The sequence below is a fragment of the Periplaneta americana genome, chromosome 4 (genome assembly GCF_040183065.1).
Source record: "Periplaneta americana isolate PAMFEO1 chromosome 4, P.americana_PAMFEO1_priV1, whole genome shotgun sequence".
Lineage (NCBI taxonomy): Eukaryota > Metazoa > Arthropoda > Insecta > Blattodea > Blattidae > Periplaneta > Periplaneta americana.
The window spans coordinates 185,305,193-185,327,476 of NC_091120.1; the positions used below are offsets into that span (position 1 = coordinate 185,305,193).

Consider the following 22,284-nt stretch of genomic DNA (forward strand, 5'->3'; position numbering starts at 1 on the left):
ATTCTGTTCGGCTCAACTGTCGAATATGTCCATTGATATGTCCCCTTATGCTTTAACATATGAAAGAGTGCCAACATCATTCTTGATAAAAGAAAGAAGTGGAAATGAAGTGTTCAGTCCATGTCACAACCATAACACTTTTAATAAATATATAGTGAAACATACATTGATATAATAATCTGCCGGTAGTCCCGTTACCTCCACATCCATTCTAATCCGTTCACGTATGACCAAAACCGATAGTAGCAATTCAATATTTGGCAATTGGCGATATTTCGCGGTGCATTATGGGGCGTAGAAAGTGTAGTTTGAGGTCATATCCGTCGCACCGATTTCAAGCACATTTCCCTTGGAGTACTCCCTCCTTTCTTTTTATCCTCTCAGGTTTACTGTAGTGTGTGTTTTGTTTTATTCTGAAATGCAACACGGCCGACTTGATGCTCGCTTCGCTTCTCCTGAATGCAATTAGCTAGTTCTCAAAACTGACGACAGATGGATTTTGGAAAATAGGAAAATTATGTAGGAAAATTGACATTTCACTGAAAACTACTATTTTTCCGAAAAACTTTGGGTTCCAAGCTTCAAAATGAGGGACCATTTATTAAAATCCGTTCAGCCGTTTTCCCGTAATTTCCATTACCAGTTCAAATTATATATATATATATATATATATATATATATATATATATATATATTGTTTCTATTGCACCATTTTATCATGATGTCTATTGTTTCTTTTAACTATGTAAGGTCTTTAGACCCTACTGCTACGTCGTCCGTTTATGCGAATGAGATTATTCCTTTCTTGATTTTTACAATTCAAGGTAGTTGTATGAGAAAGGTTGCCTTTTGTTCACTCATATTTACAGTGGGCGGTAAGGGGTGAGTGCCTCTTTTACTGTCTGGAACTAAGATGTTATGTTTCGTCCCGAAATATATCCTTTCTCGGGTAGGTAAAAAGGCTTTTTAAATCTGTGTATTTCAAATTGTAAACTTTCCCAGCAGAAGTTTTCTTTTTCCTTTTAAAGAAGTAAAAATGAATATAACCCCTATATATGTAGATTTATGTAATACCAACCCATAATATGTAATGTGGGGTAAATATGTAAAAATATGTAGTATCAAATTTTAATATATTAATGGTAATTACAAGATTCGCAAAGATTTGTTATTTATATACGGTTAGGTTGAATGGAAAAAAAATATATATATATATATGTGTGTGTGTGTGTGTGTGTGTGTAATTACATAAAAATCCGGTTCCTAGTCATTATAGTCATCATTTTAGTATCATCGCCATTATTGTCATCGCTGTCATTTCCTTCACTATAGTCATCAATGTGTTTCGAATTTCTTGGTAAATACCGTAAATATCTTGTTTGCTAATCTTCAAGGTCTCCATAATTAAATGAAAGTTCAAGTTATGAACTTAGATTTCGAAATACCAAGCTTACATATCACCTGAAAATAAACATTTTAAATATATTTTATTTGAAAAAATGTCTTGAATAATATAAATATTATAGCAATTTTGCGATATAAAATGTAAATAAATTAATATTTTTACTGTTTATGGAGTTGAATCTCACTCTGGACTCCCATGTAAATTATTATTATTTTTTTAAGTAGGCTATTTTACGACGCTTTATCTTGGGTTATTTAGCGCTGACCGTTACTCCACAGGTGTGGACGTTGAACTGAGGGGAAAGAAGTAACACACGTGATGGAGAGTGAAGGCTGATGCAACCGTAAGGAAAATGTCTGTACGACGCAATCGAATTGTGTAAGCAATCCACAGTAGGTTCTCCAATATAGACTATTACACCGTAAAAAAAGTCCGTTCAAAAGCAGAAAAGGGCAAAGCGAAACAAAAGTGGGCTATATTGGTTCGTGTTGAAGTGGAACGAGTTCATACTGCATCCCATCGAGCGAAGTGGCTAATGTGTTCGCATGGGACTTGCATTCGAGAGGTCCGTAGTTCGATTCCCGTTTCAAACAACCTGACTGTTTTTACGTGGTTTTCCACAGTTACTTAGGCAAATGTCGGATTAGAATTTTCATTTCCACGGTCCATTTCCCTTCCTCTCCCGTGTAGAAAAAATGTATATTTCATATAATATTCATCTTCTTCATGTCATTTCACAGACATATTCAGGTCAAGACGAGCCTTCTTCCGCTTACGGGAAAGGGCGTGCTTCTCCGCAACCGTTCCTGGGTTCCCAGCTTTCTGGAATATCTCTGCCAGGATTCATTCCTTAAGAGCGCTTCCAAGGGCGCTTCAACACCTTGGAAGGGCCGTTGAAATGGATCCTGTGTTACTTGGACACCTTGGCGATAAGAACTTAGGGAAATGGGGTAGGGGGCCCCCATTGGGTGAGCGGGTGAGGAGTCACATGGCGGTGGGCTGGTACACCTCATCCTCATTCATCCCATAAATTCGGGGTACACAATAAGCCTCAGTGTAGCTGACGTGCAAAAGAGTAGTTCCTAACCCGACCCTAGCTACAATTAGGCCTACCTAACCTAAACTAATCTAACCTAAAATAAAGTAAATCCATAGCGCTATTGCCCTTTGCAGGGCCAAGACCGACCAGCCGGCTGCTGGCCTCACGTCCACATGCCGAAGCAGAGGTGGACGATCATCCAACCACAATAGAGGTATCGTGTGATTAGCACGATGATCCCCTCAGCGTTTATAGCTGGTTTGCGAAACCGGATTTTCGCTACCTATTGTAGCTCCCCAAGTGCATCACGATGCTGGCTGGGCACCGGTCCCATACACTGACCAAAATTTCATGAGAAAACTTCTTTCCCCTTGAGGATTCGAACCAGTGCGCATTCCGTAACGCGAGTCCTAAGAGGAATGCCTTAGACCGTGGCGCCACAGCGCGGGACTAACCTAACCTAACCTATATTATATCCTGCATTGTCTGTATTATTTTTATTTTATTGGGTTATTTTACGACGCTTTATCAACATCTAGGTTATTTAGCGTCTGGATGAAATGAAGGTGATAATGCCAGTGAAATGAGTCAGGGGTTCAGCACCGAAAGTTGCCCAGCATTTGCTCGTATTGGATTGAGGGAAAACCCCGAAAAAACCTCAACCAGGTAACTTGTCCCGACCGGGTTTCGAAACCGGGCCACCTGGTTTCGCGGCCAGACGCACTGACCGTTACTCCACAGGTGTGAACTGCATTGTCTTGTGATGTCTAAGAAAAAAGCTGATATTTTATCATATTCCAAAACTTGACTGTCACTGTCGTCATTATAATCATCATCAGCATCATCATCATCATCATCATCGTCGTCGTCGTCGCCGTAGTTATTGCCGTCACCATATAAGTTACCACACCTACTGTAAATATTCTCGCCATTCCTATCGTCTTCAACTTTGCAATGAATTTTGTTGTCATCGAAATCATCATTGTTGACATATTACATAAGCATATACAGGGACATCATTTTATTTTTACTTCAATTTTTATTGTACCTGAGTTTTTGAATGTACTTCACTCCCACCCCTTCTACTAAGGAAGTTCCAACTCCACACAGAACCAAGACCGCAGATAGTAAACAGTACTGAGTTACTGAGTATAGTACGTTCCAGAAATATGTTCGCGTTTTCCAGTGACGAAACAGCTTTCAATATTGAATCATATTTTCGCACAGGTACTGTCCGTTTGCCTACGTCGCATCCCGATTTCCCCCACCTGCTTCTGCTCGCCCCTCTGTAAAAGCTGGGCTGTCTTAGCTCTTTTCTGAAAACATTAATTTCTGTTAGGAATTGGACGTTTACGTAATATTATACAGCTGTTTAATTTAACTTAAATAAAAGGGTCTCGTTACGTAATTAACTGTCACGTGATTTCCTCCCTTTCTACAATCCTGCGGCATAACCACTTGGACGGACAGTAGATAGCATGTCTGAGTAATTTTATATTTTCGGATCGGGCAGAAGTGAAGATTGAATTCACAGTACGTAGAGTAGGTACAGAATTATTTCAACATGAGTTACTAGTACGAAGGACGAAACTGGCAATTGGAATTAGATGCAATAGTCTATAGTGCGATAATATGCACAAAAGAACTGAAGCCTATATCGAAATGAACGGCCACCATTTTCAAAATTGTGTTTAAATATTCATATTATGATTATTTTTCAATTTAACTTCTTTCTCTATATTGTACTCTAATGTGCTGTAGACAGTATAATATACATTGCATAATGAATACGTTCGCATGGATAACTCACTTCGTGAGTAAAAACACTTATTCTAATACAGTACTGTACTTTGATTAAAGAAAAACCTAATGAAAATTATCAAACTCAAAATCGCGATATTTCCTAGTTTACGTAAATGGATGAACTACTTTTCTTCCTTCCTATACCTAGTAGAGTGATTTGTGTTTTACGCCAGTATCATCGAACTCCAGTCGTGGAGGGGGGAGCAAGCGGTGTTTCCGGTTCTCTAAAGGTATAGACAGGTTAACATTAAACATGTTAGTAAAAATAAAATGATGTCCCTGTATGTATTTTTCCAGCCATCTTCAATCATAAGCGGGAGGAATAAGTAGGTCCAAAAAAACCGCTTTTGGTGCAAATCAGCTCGAGATATTCCCAAAATGCACAGTCTGACCTTGATGCTTGTAGTGATGTCATTTAGAATGTAACAAGGTAAATCTCAGGGCGGTTTCTTTTGCTGCTCAGCAATCGGTCACGATCAGGCACACCTTCATCTCTCGCTAAGCTCATTACAGAGAGAGAGTAGCTTTCCGATTTATAATCCCCATCAAGAGAGCGAGCGACAGACTTCATTGTCCCGTGCTGGTATTCCCCGCTGTTCACTATTCCTTTATATGTCCTCGATACTTCCTGGCAAGCTTTCAAGCCTCAACCCTGCTTCCTGCCTCCAGCAGCCAATTCCCAATCAAAACTACAACCCGACTACGAAGAAAACAATCAATTTTTATTTAATGACGAAACGTGTGTAATATACTATTTTGTACTAATAACTATGTAGGTACTAGATCTCCAAGCAATAAATTCTCTTAACCTAAATTCCAGGCCAGGGGCAAATACAAGAACTTTAAGAAAAAATCCTGTGAGCTCACCAGGTATCGAACCCAACTTGCCAACCCGTGACGTCCCTCTCGGAGCAGAGCTGGAAGAGCACGTGAGGAAGGGTAATTGAATTGAATTGAAAGAGGAGAATTGGGAGGACAAAATTTAAAAGGTACGCAAAACGAGTCCTTGCAAGGGTTTCGGGGCTGTAAGAAACTAAATATGTGAGCTCCAAGCCTGTTGGCCACTTGTCTCACTCCGGGTTACGTTGTTCCACTGAAGGAGCTCTAGAAAATTTTGAAGGGGAAACCGAAAATGGACGTAACTCCTTAGGTACCACATACGCGAGGGGACGGAAATGTGATCAAAGTGATCACAGGACGGGACGAGGAAGAAATGGCTGGTGTAAATCTGCACATTGAAATGAACTGTGTCATATCACAGTACAGGAAGAGTCGAGAAGACTCGTTTGTTTGCCATTAGGATGGCAGGTGTTATCTTGCGCATTGTAAGGGGCATGTTGTGTCTCTGCTATTTAAACATCTTCATCCCTTCCACTGCCATTCTCCCTACATGGCCCTTTTATTTATGCTTCCCCTCTCAAGGAGCTCGTGAGCAGAGACGTGTGACGTCACAGAGTCAGTAGTTGGAAATGTTTGCAGTAAACCATGAGGCTAGTCATAAACAACTTAAATTCATATTTGTCATCAGTAGAGTCCAGTGTTTGGTTACACTTAATACAAATTAGGGCAATATAATGATGATAAAGTGTACCCAAAATTGAGGAAATTTAACATTGTAAGACAGCCGTGGCGAAAATGTAATCGTGCGCCGAGCCACTGTGTAATCTGCAACGTGCATAGCACCTATGGAAGGAGGCGGACACCCGAAGGGGAAGTGAAGCAACTGTCTGACTTATTAACGGATTTTCATTTTCCTTACCTCAAGCACTTAAATATAATTTTAAAGAATATAAGGTTACAAACTAATGTTTAGTACGTGTAACGAAGACAGAAATGAACAAGAAAACATAGGACACATTATCACAATCTAAAGTTAACTGTCTTCAGAATGTCTCTGCGACAGAGTTTCAAAATCAATAATTATATCACTACTGCCAGTCGTAGTTGATCACGAAGGTATTTGTCTGTCATTCGTAACCTAAATTTGATTTTTACTATTTTCATTGTTGAAAATAATTTTTCACAAACGTAAGTTGTAGCGAACATGGCTTCAACAGAGAAAGCGAAAGAACGAAGCTTCAGATATTTATTTTTTGTGCACAGATTTGAAAAGTTCAACATTTGTCAAGTCCTTACATCTAGCTTTCATTGTAACATGACATTGTAAATCAGTGAGTTTAAATTGAAGATCTAACCGCATTATTCGTACATCTGCTGAAAAAGGATCGAAATAATAATAATAATAATAATAATAATAATAATAATAATAATAATAATAATAATAACACTTAACCTTTTAATGAGTAACATGTAGTATAATGCTGTTTTGTGTTATACAACCATTTTCCTCGTAATACTTGTGAACAAATCATACATTTAATATTCTCATGATATTGGCAGCAAAAAAATGCGTCCTCTCATCCTACTTGAAACTTTCGTTTTTGTAGAGGTACATGGTTTCGAGAGAGACATTGCGACGAAACGCCACTCGCAGATCAGAGACAAATACAAATGGAACGGAAATTTGACTCCAGTGAGTGAGAGGGTGGGGGTTTGGGGAGCAAGAGGCATGCACAGCTATCATTGAGAGCCAAAATGTGCTCGTGAGTTACATTTTCGCCACGGCTGTTGTAAGATATGGAAGTACAGACTCCTCTTAATTGAACGTGCGTTTAAATTTTCTTAAATAAAATCCATATGGAAGTACAGACTCCTCTTGTCTTAATTGAACGTGCGTTTAAATTTTCTTAAATAAAATCCATATGGAAGTACAGACTCCTCTTGTCTTAATTGAACGTGCGTTTAAATTTCCTTAAATAAAATCCATATGGAAGTACAGACTCCTCTTAATTGAACGTGCGTTTAAATTTTCTTAAATAAAATCCATATGGAAGTACAGACTCCTCTTGTCTTAATTGAACGTGCGTTTAAATTTTCTTAAATAAAATCCATATGGAAGTACAGACTCCTCTTGTCTTAATTGAACGTGCGTTTAAATTTTCTTAAATAAAATCCATATGGAAGTACAGACTCCTCTTAATTGAACGTGCGTTTAAATTTTCTTAAATAAAATCCATATGGAAGTACAGACTCCTCTTGTCTTAATTGAACGTGCGTTTAAATTTTCTTAAATAAAATCCATATGGAAGTACAGACTCCTCTTAATTGAACGTGCGTTTAAATTTTCTTAAATAAAATCCATATGGAAGTACAGACTCCTCTTAATTGAACGTGCGTTTAAATTTTCTTAAATAAAATCCATATGGAAGTACAGACTCCTCTTAATTGAACGTGCGTTTAAATTTTCTTAAATAAAATCCATATGGAAGTACAGACTCCTCTTGTCTTAATTGAACGTGCGTTTAAATTTTCTTAAATAAAATCCATATGGAAGTACAGACTCCTCTTGTCTTAATTGAACGTGCGTTTAAATTTTCTTAAATAAAATCCATATGGAAGTACAGACTCCTCTTAATTGAACGTGCGTTTAAATTTTCTTAAATAAAATCCATATGGAAGTACAGACTCCTCTTGTCTTAATTGAACGTGCGTTTAAATTTTCTTAAATAAAATCCATATGGAAGTACAGACTCCTCTTAATTGAACGTGCGTTTAAATTTTCTTAAATAAAATCCATATGGAAGTACAGACTCCTCTTAATTGAACGTGCGTTTAAATTTTCTTAAATAAAATCCATATGGAAGTACAGACTCCTCTTAATTGAACGTGCGTTTAAATTTTCTTAAATAAAATCCATATGGAAGTACAGACTCCTCTTGTCTTAATTGAACGTGCGTTTAAATTTTCTTAAATAAAATCCATATGGAAGTACAGACTCCTCTTAATTGAACGTGCGTTTAAATTTTCTTAAATAAAATCCATATGGAAGTACAGACTCCTCTTGTCTTAATTGAACGTGCGTTTAAATTTTCTTAAATAAAATCCATATGGAAGTACAGACTCCTCTTGTCTTAATTGAACGTGCGTTTAAATTTTCTTAAATAAAATCCATATGGAAGTACAGACTCCTCTTGTCTTAATTGAACGTGCGTTTAAATTTTCTTAAATAAAATCCATATGGAAGTACAGACTCCTCTTGTCTTAATTGAACGTGCGTTTAAATTTTCTTAAATAAAATCCATATGGAAGTACAGACTCCTCTTAATTGAACGTGCGTTTAAATTTTCTTAAATAAAATCCATATGGAAGTACAGACTCCTCTTGTCTTAATTGAACGTGCGTTTAAATTTTCTTAAATAAAATCCATATGGAAGTACAGACTCCTCTTAATTGAACGTGCGTTTAAATTTTCTTAAATAAAATCCATATGGAAGTACAGACTCCTCTTAATTGAACGTGCGTTTAAATTTTCTTAAATAAAATCCATATGGAAGTACAGACTCCTCTTAATTGAACGTGCGTTTAAATTTTCTTAAATAAAATCCATATGGAAGTACAGACTCCTCTTAATTGAACGTGCGTTTAAATTTTCTTAAATAAAATCCATATGGAAGTACAGACTCCTCTTAATTGAACGTGCGTTTAAATTTTCTTAAATAAAATCCATATGGAAGTACAGACTCCTCTTAATTGAACGTGCGTTTAAATTTTCTTAAATAAAATCCATATGGAAGTACAGACTCCTCTTAATTGAACGTGCGTTTAAATTTTCTTAAATAAAATCCATATGGAAGTACAGACTCCTCTTAATTGAACGTGCGTTTAAATTTTCTTAAATAAAATCCATATGGAAGTACAGACTCCTCTTAATTGAACGTGCGTTTAAATTTTCTTAAATAAAATCCATATGGAAGTACAGACTCCTTTTAATTGAACGTGCGTTTAAATTTTCTTAAATAAAATCCATATGGAAGTACATACTCCTCTTAATTGAACGTGCGTTTAAATTTTCTTAAATAAAATCCATATGGAAGTACAGACTCCTCTTAATTGAACGTGCGTTTAAATTTTCTTAAATAAAATCCATATGGAAGTACAGACTCCTCTTAATTGAACGTGCGTTTAAATTTTCTTAAATAAAATCCATATGGAAGTACAGACTCCTCTTAATTGAACGTGCGTTTAAATTTTCTTAAATAAAATCCATATGGAAGTACAGACTCCTCTTAATTGAACGTGCGTTTAAATTTTCTTAAATAAAATCCATATGGAAGTACAGACTCCTCTTAATTGAACGTGCGTTTAAATTTTCTTAAATAAAATCCATATGGAAGTACAGACTCCTCTTAATTGAACGTGCGTTTAAATTTTCTTAAATAAAATCCATATGGAAGTACAGACTCCTCTTAATTGAACGTGCGTTTAAATTTTCTTAAATAAAATCCATATGGAAGTACAGACTCCTCTTGTCTTAATTGAACGTGCGTTTAAATTTTCTTAAATAAAATCCATATGGAAGTACAGACTCCTCTTAATTGAACGTGCGTTTAAATTTTCTTAAATAAAATCCATATGGAAGTACAGACTCCTCTTAATTGAACGTGCGTTTAAATTTTCTTAAATAAAATCCATATGGAAGTACAGACTCCTCTTGTCTTAATTGAACGTGCGTTTAAATTTTCTTAAATAAAATCCATATGGAAGTACAGACTCCTCTTAATTGAACGTGCGTTTAAATTTTCTTAAATAAAATCCATATGGAAGTACAGACTCCTCTTAATTGAACGTGCGTTTAAATTTTCTTAAATAAAATCCATATGGAAGTACAGACTCCTCTTAATTGAACGTGCGTTTAAATTTTCTTAAATAAAATCCATATGGAAGTACAGACTCCTCTTGTCTTAATTGAACGTGCGTTTAAATTTTCTTAAATAAAATCCATATGGAAGTACAGACTCCTCTTAATTGAACGTGCGTTTAAATTTTCTTAAATAAAATCCATATGGAAGTACAGACTCCTCTTAATTGAACGTGCGTTTAAATTTTCTTAAATAAAATCCATATGGAAGTACAGACTCCTCTTGTCTTAATTGAACGTGCGTTTAAATTTTCTTAAATAAAATCCATATGGAAGTACAGACTCCTCTTGTCTTAATTGAACGTGCGTTTAAATTTTCTTAAATAAAATCCATATGGAAGTACAGACTCCTCTTGTCTTAATTGAACGTGCGTTTAAATTTCCTTAAATAAAATCCATATGGAAGTACAGACTCCTCTTAATTGAACGTGCGTTTAAATTTTCTTAAATAAAATCCATATGGAAGTACAGACTCCTCTTAATTGAACGTGCGTTTAAATTTTCTTAAATAAAATCCATATGGAAGTACAGACTCCTCTTAATTGAACGTGCGTTTAAATTTTCTTAAATAAAATCCATATGGAAGTACAGACTCCTCTTAATTGAACGTGCGTTTAAATTTTCTTAAATAAAATCCATACGAAGTAACATGGAAAGTGAGTTAAGGATAAATGGGTATCAGTCAAAATTAATATAAGAAGGAAATTAATAAAAAAAGTCTGAAGAGAAGCAGACGCGATATCGGACGAGATGCACAGCAGCAGCCGGATATGGACCGTGTGTCGTTCGTTACAGATAATGAACTGACAGAAAAATTAATGGTGTCTGATAAAATGTAAGGCTGAGGAGGAGTGGAATTTTTGGGGGATGGGATAGAGGGCACTATCACTCCAGAAAGGAATATAACCCTGTGAGACTAATTAGTTGGCGCAGGGATTTCTTGATGTTTCCCCGATTTTCCTCCACTCGTCGTAGGTCCGAGGCTTTGCTACCTCTCTTAGTATTCTCGTCACCCATAAAACCATTTTAAATTCTATTAGATTGCTTTCTGCGCTTTAGTGTGCCTACTTCCTGACAGATTATAAATCAAAAGTAGATTCATCAACGTTTGTGTATATTTCATTACTCCCAGCTTAGCGTTGCTAGCTGATGATTACGACTCTTCTCTGTTTTTACATTCGAGTAGAATATCTCTTCTTTTAGTGCTCGTCTACAATTTCACTGTCAATTTTTAGCATAGAGTTTCACTGTACGTTTTTCGTAAGCGCATATCTGTTCTTTCTCGTCTAGAATTTCACTACAAATTTTTCTTAAGCGCATACCTGTACTTTTTCACATAGAGTTTCACTGTAAATTTTTCGTAAGCGTATACTTGTACTTTCTTATCTAAAGTTTCGTTGTAAATTTTTCGTAAGCACATACCTGTACTTTCTTATCTAAAGTTTCGTTGTAAATTTTTCGTAAGCACATACCTGTACTTTCTTATCTAAAGTTTCGTTGTAAATTTGTCGTAAGCACATACCTGTACTTTCTTATCTAAAGTTTCGTTGTAAATTTTTCGTAAGCACATACCTGTACTTTCTTATCTAAAGTTTCGTTGTAAATTTTTCGTAAGCGTATACCTGTACTTTCTTATCTAAAGTTTCGTTGTAAATTTTTCGTAAGCGTATACCTGTACTTTCTTATCTAAAGTTTCGTTGTAAATTTTTCGTAAGCGTATACTTGTACTTTCTTATCTAAAGTTTCGTTGTAAATTTTTCGAAAGCGTATACCTGTACTTTCTTATCTAAAGTTTCGTTGTAAATTTTTCGTAAGCGTATACTTGTACTTTCTTATCTAAAGTTTCGTTGTAAATTTTTCGTAAGCGTATACCTGTACTTTCTTATCTAAAGTTTCGTTGTAAATTTTTCGTAAGCGTATACCTGTACTTTCTTATCTAAAGTTTCGTTGTAAATTTTTCGTAAGCGTATACCTGTACTTTCTTATCTAAAGTTTCGTTGTAAATTTTTCGTAAGCGTATACTTGTACTTTCTTATCTAAAGTTTCGTTGTAAATTTTTCGAAAGTACATACCTGTACTTTCTTGCCTACAGTTCCACTACATATATATATATATATATATATATATATATATATATATATTCGCAAGCGCATTCATATAGGCCTACATTCTCGCCGATAGTTTTACTGTAAATTTTTCGTAAGCTCAGAACTGGTCAATTTTTCGTAAGCGCATACATGTACTTTCTCGCATAGACTTTCACTCTAAACTTTTCGTAAGCGCATACCTATATTTTCTCGCATAGAGTTTCGCTGAAAATTTTTCGTTAGCGCATATCTGTAATTTCTCGTCTAGAGTTTCATTGTACATTTTTCGTAAGCGCATACTTGTTCTTTCTCGCCAAGATTCCACTGTAGATTTTTCGTTAGCGTATACCTGTGCTTTCTCATCTAGAGTTTAGTTGTAAATTTTTCGTAAGCGCATACCTGTTGTTTCTCGCCTAGAGTTCCACTGTACATTTTTCGTTAGCGTATACCTGTGCTTTCTCATCTAGATTTAGTTGTAAATTTTTCGTAAGCGCATATCTGTTCTTTCTCGCCTAGAGTTCCACTGTAAATTTTTCATTAGCGTATATCTGTGCTTTCTCATCTAGAGTCTCGTTGTAAATTTTTCGTAAGCGCATACCTGTACTTTTTCCTATCTGGCTGTAGACTGAAGCATGTTGAGACTCCGCGCATATGGTGTCAGCACGCCGCTGATCCAATTAATTCCTGAGGAAACATACTGAATATAATCCAAGAGGACAAGGGGAAGGCGTTGATCCATTCTCCCATGCAATATTTTCTTACTACACACCTATTGATTTCCTGCGTCATCTCCGTCCTTTCGTTTCTCATTAAAAACTGGGGTAAGCTTAAAAAATATCCTGGGGAGAGGGTTGCGGTGGAGAGGATGGCGTCAAAGGGGTGTGGAAGACGAGGGTGAAGGGGGAGGGGGTAAAGTCCGTGCAGCATGGTATCATATATAACTAGCCAAGCACCGTATATCCTAGAGCACCCTACCCAAGCCGTGTGGTAGCCATTATTCATGCAGGGGTTTGCTAATTATTGCAACCCACCCCCTTCGTCCCTGGGAGAGAAAGAGAGACTATCAGGACACCCAGCCATTACCCTGATAAAGCTCGACCACGCGCCATCTGTAATTACTTACAGTTGGCCCACCCGCCGGCCCCCGCTACGCCGCCTCGCTACAGCAGAGAAAGGAAATGGGGCAGTAATTACTAAAAGGATTTAATGTTGACACTCTGAGGATGCTGAGGCCGCCAGCCAACACCTTGCTCACCTGCGCGTGCGCACTATGTTCTCACGAGAATAGCAACCTGGCCTAGGGTTACATGTATACACAAGGATTCAGGATCTTCCCTCAGTCTCACAATGGAGTATAGAGACAATGGAGGTACAACTACTGCATATTGTCCTAACAGCTGATGGCTTCTCACGAAGAGAGCTAGAGTTCGATTCTTTGCTATGGACTATGATTAATCACTCTCGTCCTCAGAGGTCTAACGAATTTTTTTATTTTCTTTTTAAGTTGGTTATTTAACGACGCTGTATCAACTACTAGGTTTTTTGCGTCGATGAGATTGGTGATAGCGAGATGGTATTTGGCAAGATGAGGCCGAGCATTCGCCATAGATTACCTGGCATTCACCTTACGGTTGGGGAATACCTCGGAAAAAAACCCTACTAGGTAATCAGCCCAAGCGGGAATCGAACGCGCAACTGAGCACAACTTCAGACCGGCAGGCAAGCACCTTAACCGACTGAGCCACAACGGTGGCTATGGATGATAATGATTATTATTATTATTATTATTATTATTATTAATAGTAGTAGTAGTAGTAAGAACATTAAATCCAGACATTTGAGGTGGGCAGGACATGTAGCACGTATGGGCGAATCCAGAAATGCATATAGAGTGTTAGTTGGGAGGCCGGAGGGAAAAAGACCTTTGGGGAGGCCGAGACGTATAGGGGAAAATAATATTAAAATGGATTTGAGGGAGGTGGGATATGTTGATAGAGACTGGATTAATCTTGCACAGGATAGAGACCAATGTTGGGCTTATGTGAGGGCGGCAATGAACCTCCGGGTTCCTTAAAAGCCAGTAAGTAAGTAAGTATTATCACTATGCTGGAAAGGGTGGTAATAGGAGGAAGAAGAATAATGTGCATAAGATTTGCTAATGATATGGCGTTGTTAGTAGAAGAGGAGATGATGCTAAAGGATATGCTACTGGAGCTAAATGACAGCTGTGAGCAGTATGGGATGAAGATAAATGCAGATAAGACGAAGACCTTTGTTATCGTATTCGAAACGAGGTAGTAGAACTAGTGGACAGCTTACAGTACTTGGGGTGTACTATAAGCAGTAACATGAGCTGCTGCCAAGAAGTCAAAAGGAAGATAACAAATGGCAAGGGGAGCTTTTGATATAAAAAGGAGCATCTTCTGCGGATCTCTGGAAAAATAACTAAGGAAGAGACTAGTGAAGTGCTTTGTGTGGAGTGTGGCATTGTATGGAGCAGAAACATGGAAACGACGAAGTGAAGAGAAGCAACTAGAAGAATTTGAAATGCGGATATGGAGAAGAATGGAGAGTGTGAAGTGGAGAGACAGAATAAGAAATGAAGTTGTGTTGGAAAGAATAGGTGAAGAAAGAATGATGCTGAAACTGATCAGGAAGAGAAAAAGGAATTGGTTGGGTCACTGGCTGAGAAGAAACTGTCTGCTGAAGGATGCACTGGAAGGAATGGTGAACGGGAGAAGAGTTCAGGACAGAAGAAGATATTTGATGGTAGACGACATTAAGATTGGGCAGGGCATGTAGCACGTAAGGGCGAATCCAGAAATGCATATAGAATGTTAGTTGAAAGGCCGGAGGGAAAAAGACCTTTGGGGGGAGGCCGAGACGTAGATGGGAAGATAATATTAAAATGGATTTGAGGGAGGTGGGATATGATGGTAGAGACTGGATTAATCTTACTCATGAAGGGACCAATGGCGGGCTTATGTGATGGCGGCAATGAACCTCCGGGTTCCTTAAAAGCCAGTAAGTAAGTACTGTAAGTATTATTACTAAGTTGGAAGGAGTGGTAGTAGGAGGAAGAAGAATAAAGTGCATAAGATTTGCTGATGAAATGGCGTTATTCGTAGAAGAGGAGACGATGCTAAGAAATACGCTACTGGAGGTGCATGACAGCTGTGAGCAGTATGGGATGAAGATAAATGCAAAAAAGACGATGACCTTCGTTATCGTATTCGAAACGAGGTAGTAGAACTAGTGAACAGCTTCCAGTACTTGGGGTGTACTATAAGCAGTAACATGAGCTGCTGCCAGGAAGTCAAAAAGAGGATAGCAATGGCAAAGGAAGCTTTTAATGGAAAAAGGAGCATCTTCTGCGGACCTCTGGAGAAAGAACTAAGGAAGAGACTAGTGAAGTGCTTTGTGTCGAGTGTGGCTTTGCGTGGGGCAGAAACATGGACATCACGACGAAGTGAAGAGAAGCAACTAGAAGCATTTGAAATGTGGATATGGAGAAGAATGGAGCATGTGAAATGGAGAGACAGAATAAGAAATGAAGTTGTGTTGGAAAGAATAGGTGAAGAAAGAATGATGCTGAAACTGATCAGGAAGAGAAAAAGGAATTGGTTGGGTACTGGCTGAGAAGAAACTGTCTGCTGAAGGATGCACTGGAAGGAATGGTGAACGGGAGAAGAGTTCGGGGCAGAAGAAGATCTTAGATCAGTGGTCGTCAGCACTCGCTGAAATGTGCAAAGGGTACGCGGTGCTGTCCCGTGTGCACTGTCGTGCAACAGGGAGAGATAGAGAGCATACCCGCTAGCAGCTACGGACTGCACCCTAGCGAACTGCGTTTTCCGGGGGTAAGGGAGGCTGGCCCCAGCGTGCTCTGTGCTGACGACCCCTGTCTTAGATGATAGACGACATTAAGATATATGGATCATAAGAGGAAACAAAGAGGAAGGCAGAACATATGAAACATTGAAGAATGTTGGGTTTGCAGTGAAAGTCCTGCCCTTGGGTAGAAAACTACGAATAAATGAATATGTCTCGGCCTTCTCAAAAGTTTTTCTGCATCAGGTCTTCCAAGTGACACTCTAAAAATAGTATTTAATAACAAAGAATAATGTTTTTGATATAAAACTTGATATTTATTAAGAATCAGCGTGTCAAAGTATGACTGCAGTAGCTGATGTGATGAGTGATAAGCATTGTCTTGTTCGTAATGTTGAATAAGTCGGACTTCTCATTGATGTTAGCGCGTTTCTGAGTGGATGGACGGATTTACACTTGGCTGAACTCTATGAATGAGAAGGTTATGGTGAAATTAGGTGACACAGTGGAAGGTACACATGGAGAGCGTGTAATTCGGTATTCAAAGGTTTGCTCTCCAACCCCGACCTCACCTAAATACGTTGGCGAATAAACACAGATTGTCACTGCGGTCCTGTACCAGCGCGTTGGGTTTACAAGCCAGGAGACCCGGATTCAAATCCTGCTCCACCCTAAATTTATAACTTGTGTTCGGCAAGTCCGTTGTCCGGGCAACAGAGAAGTTGTCTCCGAATACTTCGGTTCCCTTGTGGCATCACAACAATTTCTCCAATAACATAATTCATTACAAGTGCAAAGTAGACCCTAGGTGCACTCTAAATAGTCTGTGACAAGCTAAATAGACTAGCTTAACAATATTTTCTTTAAATCCATCAACAACTTATCTTATAAAATAATGTGATATTTTTATTTCATTCTACCTGATGAACGTTTTCGGTTTTGTAAACCATCTTCAGATCACTGTTACCTCTACTGAACTGTTATATGATGTGCAATGGGTTATATTAACCATATTGTATTAAAATATATACACTACTTTTAAAACTTGAATATAAATAATTGATTAAATGGCGATCTTACTCGTGTTAATTATGTAAGCATGTGTGGCTTACAGTTGTTTCGGTGCTACTTGACACCATCCTCAGAGCCTAGGCAAGTTCAGATAGAATGTAAAAAGTATGTTAGCAATAAATGGGTGCAGTATTGTAGCTATTACTGAAATTATTGAGCATGCTGAATAAAAGAAAAATTATTATTATTATTATTATTATTATTATTATTATTATTATTATTAAAAGTTACCTTTTTAAATAGTAGGCCTATAGCTCGGTGTAACTCATTATAGGCCTCAGAAAATGTTATTACGTTTCTACACCTGAGACACAATAATACATTGTATTTTGGCCAACCTATTTACATTTGTCCTTCAGGCGAAAGTTTCTTCATTTATATACTTAGTTATTTACTTATTTATTTACTTATTTAGTTAGTTATTTACTTATTTGTTTGTTTATTTGTTTATTTACTTAGTTATTTATTTATTTATTCACTTATTTACTGATTTATTTGCTTACTTCTTTCTTTATTTACTTATTTATTTATTTGCTTAGTTATTTATTTATTTACTTATTTATTTATTTATTTAATTAGTTAATTAGTTATCTATTTATTTATTTATTTACTTAGTTATTTACTGATTTATTTACTTAGTTATTTATTTATTCATTTATTTACTTCCTTATCTATTTATTAATTAATTTATTTATTTATTTATCTATTTATTCATTTATTTATTGATTTATTTATTTATTTATTTACTTAGTTATTTACTTATTTATTTACTTATTTACTGATTTATTTGCTTACTTCTTTCTTTATTTACTTAGTTATTTACTTATTTATTTACTTACTTAGTTATTTATTTATTTACTTATTTATTTATTTACTTAGTTAATTAGTTATCTATTTATTTATTTGTTTATTTACGTACTTATTTACTGACTTATTTACTTATTTATTTATTCATTTATTTACTTACTTATCTATTTATTCATTTATTTACTTACTTATCTATTTATTCATTTATTTACTTATGTATGTATTTATTTACTTATTTCTTTCTTTATTTACTTATTTATTTTCTTATTTCTTTATTTATTTACTTAGTTATTTACTGATTTATTTACTTATATCTTTCTTTATTTACTTACTTATTTACTGATTTATTTACTTATTTATTTATTCATTTATTTACTTACTTCTCTATTTATTCATTTATTTACTTCTTTATTTATTTATTTATCTATTTATTTACTGATTTATTTACTTATTTCTTTCTTTATTTATTTAGTTATTTACTTATTTATTTATTTATTTATTTATTTATTTATTTATTTATTTATTTACTTGCTCGGCTTATATTGCAAAATATTCAGTTATTGATACTGTGTGTGTGTGTGTGTATGATGGGAGAGGACTAGTTGCCAGTTGCTCTGTAAACACCGCTTTATTCTGTGTGCACGTAACTTCAGTGTTTATATGCCTCAAGATCGAAATCTACTACTTATGAATACCTAATAGAAAAGATTATTCATATAAAATTAAGTAAAAACTAGTACATGTAATTATGAACTATCAATTAATCACTAGCACTTGATACTAATAGCATCTACTTAATTTTTATTCACTCCATCCAAAGATTCGAACAGAGACTCACTAGCCACCCCTATTACGCATTTGTTTCCCGAGGGTTCGTCGTGTGAGTGACGTACTAATTTACACAAGTGCGCCACAAAGGAGCTCCTCGCCTTGTGTCACTGTTTCGTCGGCCAGGAAGATATCGCAGTCACGTGACCGGGGTGCGCACTCGCCACCGACGCCTGAGAGAGCGACAGAGAGAGAGAAAGCGGTTTCAAAAACCTAAAATGGAACATGTATTCAAGCAGCAGCACGCCAGCTCCTACTATCTTAATTAGATCACTGCGCCGCTCCCTACCCCCTGAACGAGAGACGAAAATGAAAGGATATTTTTTTTTTTTTTTTTCCATATTTTCGATTTAATTTGCACTAATTTACATCCCTTCCTGTATGTCGTTAAAAAAAACAAGACAAGGAAGAAAAAGAGTAAGGGTGTGAGAAGAATGTTATTAAAATATATACCAATGTAAGGGGGATGAAAACGGATGTCAGAGGGTGAAGAGAAATGAACCCGTATATGCGGTGGACGACGTAATATGAAACCTTGACACGGGGGAAGGTTGAAACGAATATTATGGGGCCAATTCTTCTTCTACTAGGCGTCCTGTGTTCGATATTAGACAAGAACTAACGCCACAATTTCTCGTCAGTGTTTTAGCAGTTACCGTGCCTGTCACTGGACGCGAGACACCCTGGTTCAGACCTTGCCGAGGGTAGTAGTACACTGTGCTTATTGTGGTTGCGAATTCTGTTAATGGGTCCGAGATTCGAGGGTTCAAAACCAGACGGGGTCGATGAATTTTTAAGAAAAGATATCAATGAAAAAAAAAATCGGTTTTTAAATATAATTTTTAAGGGGAGGCAGAGGTGAAATTTTCGAACAAAACTGAAGAAAAAATGAAAATTTGGTTTTTTCCATTTTTATTATCTTTATTTTGATATTCCGATGTTAGTTTTTGATTTTGTGCCCTTAAAAATATGACATTAAAACCAAGATAACTGTATTACTATATTATTTCCATAATAAACTAATACTTATCATTATTTATATACCTTCTCTGAACATATAAAAAAAGAAATATTGGAAAATTTCTTACAATATGGTGCATGGAGCATTTTATATCAAACGATATAAAGTTTAATAAAATTATTAATATTTACAGAAGTATTGTACTTAGAAAGTTGAAACTTGGTATGTCCATTACTAATAACATACTTAGTATCCATGATCAATTTAAAACAAATCGGATAAATTTTGTGGATTTTGAAATATTCATTGCCTCCCCTTAATTTATTCCCTGATGTTTAAAGATTACGGGGTGGCAGAGGTGAAATTTTCGAACAAAACTGAAGAAAAAATGAAAATTTGTTTTTTTTTTTTTTTTTTTTTTTTTTTTTTTTTTTTTTTTTTTTTTTAATTTCATACTCCGATGTTAGTTTTTGATTTTGTGCGTGCCCTTAAAAGTATGAAATTAAAACCATGATAACTGTATTACTATATTATTCCCATAATAAACTAATACTTATCATTATTTATATACCTTCTCTGAACATATAAAAAAAGAAATATTGGAAAATTTCTTACAATATAGTGCATGGAGCATTTTATATCAAACGATATAAAGTTTTATAAAATTATTAATATTTACAGAAGTATTGTACTTAGAAAGTTGAAACTTGGTATGTCCATTACTAATAACATACTTAGTATCGTGTGCCTCGTTTTACCGAGACAACGCTTTTTAGTTCTTTTAGCACTCTGATTATTACATTATTTATGTCTTTGTTATATTAAGAATTTTAGATAAGGGCGCAAATAGCCATAGTAGCTGACGCGCCCTTTTTAAACCCTACTACTACTACTACTACTACTTAGTATCCATGATCAATTTCAAACAAATCGGATAAATTTTGTGGATTTTGAAATATTCACTGCCTCCCCTTAATTTATTCCCTGATGTTTAAAGATTACGGGGTGGCAGAGGTGAAATTTTCGAACAAAACTGAAGAAAAAATGAAAATTTGTTTTTTTTTTTTTTAATTTTTATTATCTTTAATTTCATACTCCGATGTTAGTTTTTGATTTTGTGCGTGCCCTTAAAAGTATGAAATTAAAACCAAGATAACTGTATTACTATATTATTCCCATAATAAACTAATACTTATCATTATTTATATACCTTCTCTGAACATATAAAAAAAGAAATATTGGAAAATTTCTTACAATATTGTGCATGGAGCATTTTATATCAAACGATATAAAGTTTTATAAAATTATTAATATTTACAGAAGTATTGTACTTAGAAAGTTGAAACTTGGTATGTCCATTACTAATAACACACTTAGTATCGTGTGCCTCGTTTTACCGTGACAACGCTTTTTAGTTCTTTTAGCACTCTGATTATTACATTATTTATGTCTTTGTTATATTAAGAATTTTAGATAAGGGCGCAAATAGCCATAGTAGCTGACGCGCCCTTTTTAAACCCTACTACTACTACTACTATTTAGTATCCATGATCAATTTCAAATAAATTGGATAAATTTTGTGGATTTTGAAATATTCACTGCTTCCCCTTAATTTATTCCCTGATGTTTAAAGATTACGGGGTGGCAGAGGTGAAATTTTCGAACAAAACTGAAGAATAAATGAATTTTTTTTTTTTTTTTTTTTTTTTTTTTTTTTTTTTTTTTTTTTTTTTACTCCGATGTTAGTTTTTGATTTTGTGCGTGCCCTTAAAAGTATGAAATTAAAACCAAGATAACTGTATTACTATATTATTCCCATAATAAACTAATACTTATCATTATTTATATACCTTCTCTGAACATATAAAAAAAGAAATATTGGAAAATTTCTTACAATATTGTGCATGGAGCATTTTATATCAAACGATATAAAGTTTTATAAAATTATTAATATTTACAGAAGTATTGTACTTAGAAAGTTGAAACTTGGTATGTCCATTACTAATAACACACTTAGTATCGTGTGCCTCGTTTTACCGTGACAACGCTTTTTAGTTCTTTTAGCACTCTGATTATTACATTATTTATGTCTTTGTTATATTAAGAATTTTAGATAAGGGCGCAAATAGCCATAGTAGCTGACGCGCCCTTTTTAAACCCTACTACTACTACTACTATTTAGTATCCATGATCAATTTCAAATAAATTGGATAAATTTTGTGGATTTTGAAATATTCACTGCTTCCCCTTAATTTATTCCCTGATGTTTAAAGATTACGGGGTGGCAGAGGTGAAATTTTCGAACAAAACTGAAGAATAAATGAATTTTTTTTTTTTTTTTTTTTTTTTTTTTTTTTTTTTTTTTTTTTTTTTTTTTTTTTTTTACTCCGATGTTAGTTTTTGATTTTGTGCGTGCCCTTAAAAGTATGAAATTAAAACCAAGATAACTGTATTACTATATTATTCCCATAATAAACTAATACTTATCATTATTTATATACCTTCTCTGAACATATAAAAAAAGAAATATTGGAAAATTTCTTACAATATGGTGCATTGAGCATTTTATATCAAACGATATAAAGTTTTATAAAATTATTAATATTTACAGAACTATTGTACTTAGAAAGTTGAAACTTGGTATGTCCATTACTAATAACATACTTAGTATCCATGATCAATTTCAAACAAATCGGA

The 22,284-nt window shown here is 35.2% G+C and overlaps 1 protein-coding gene across 4 annotated transcripts in view; it reads right to left on the bottom strand.

Moving 5' to 3' along the window:
- The window catches only part of LOC138698520 (LIM domain only protein 3-like), a 1,357,283-nt gene that overhangs the window by 1,208,220 nt on the left and 126,779 nt on the right, over positions 1–22,284 (bottom strand). The window lies entirely within an intron of this gene.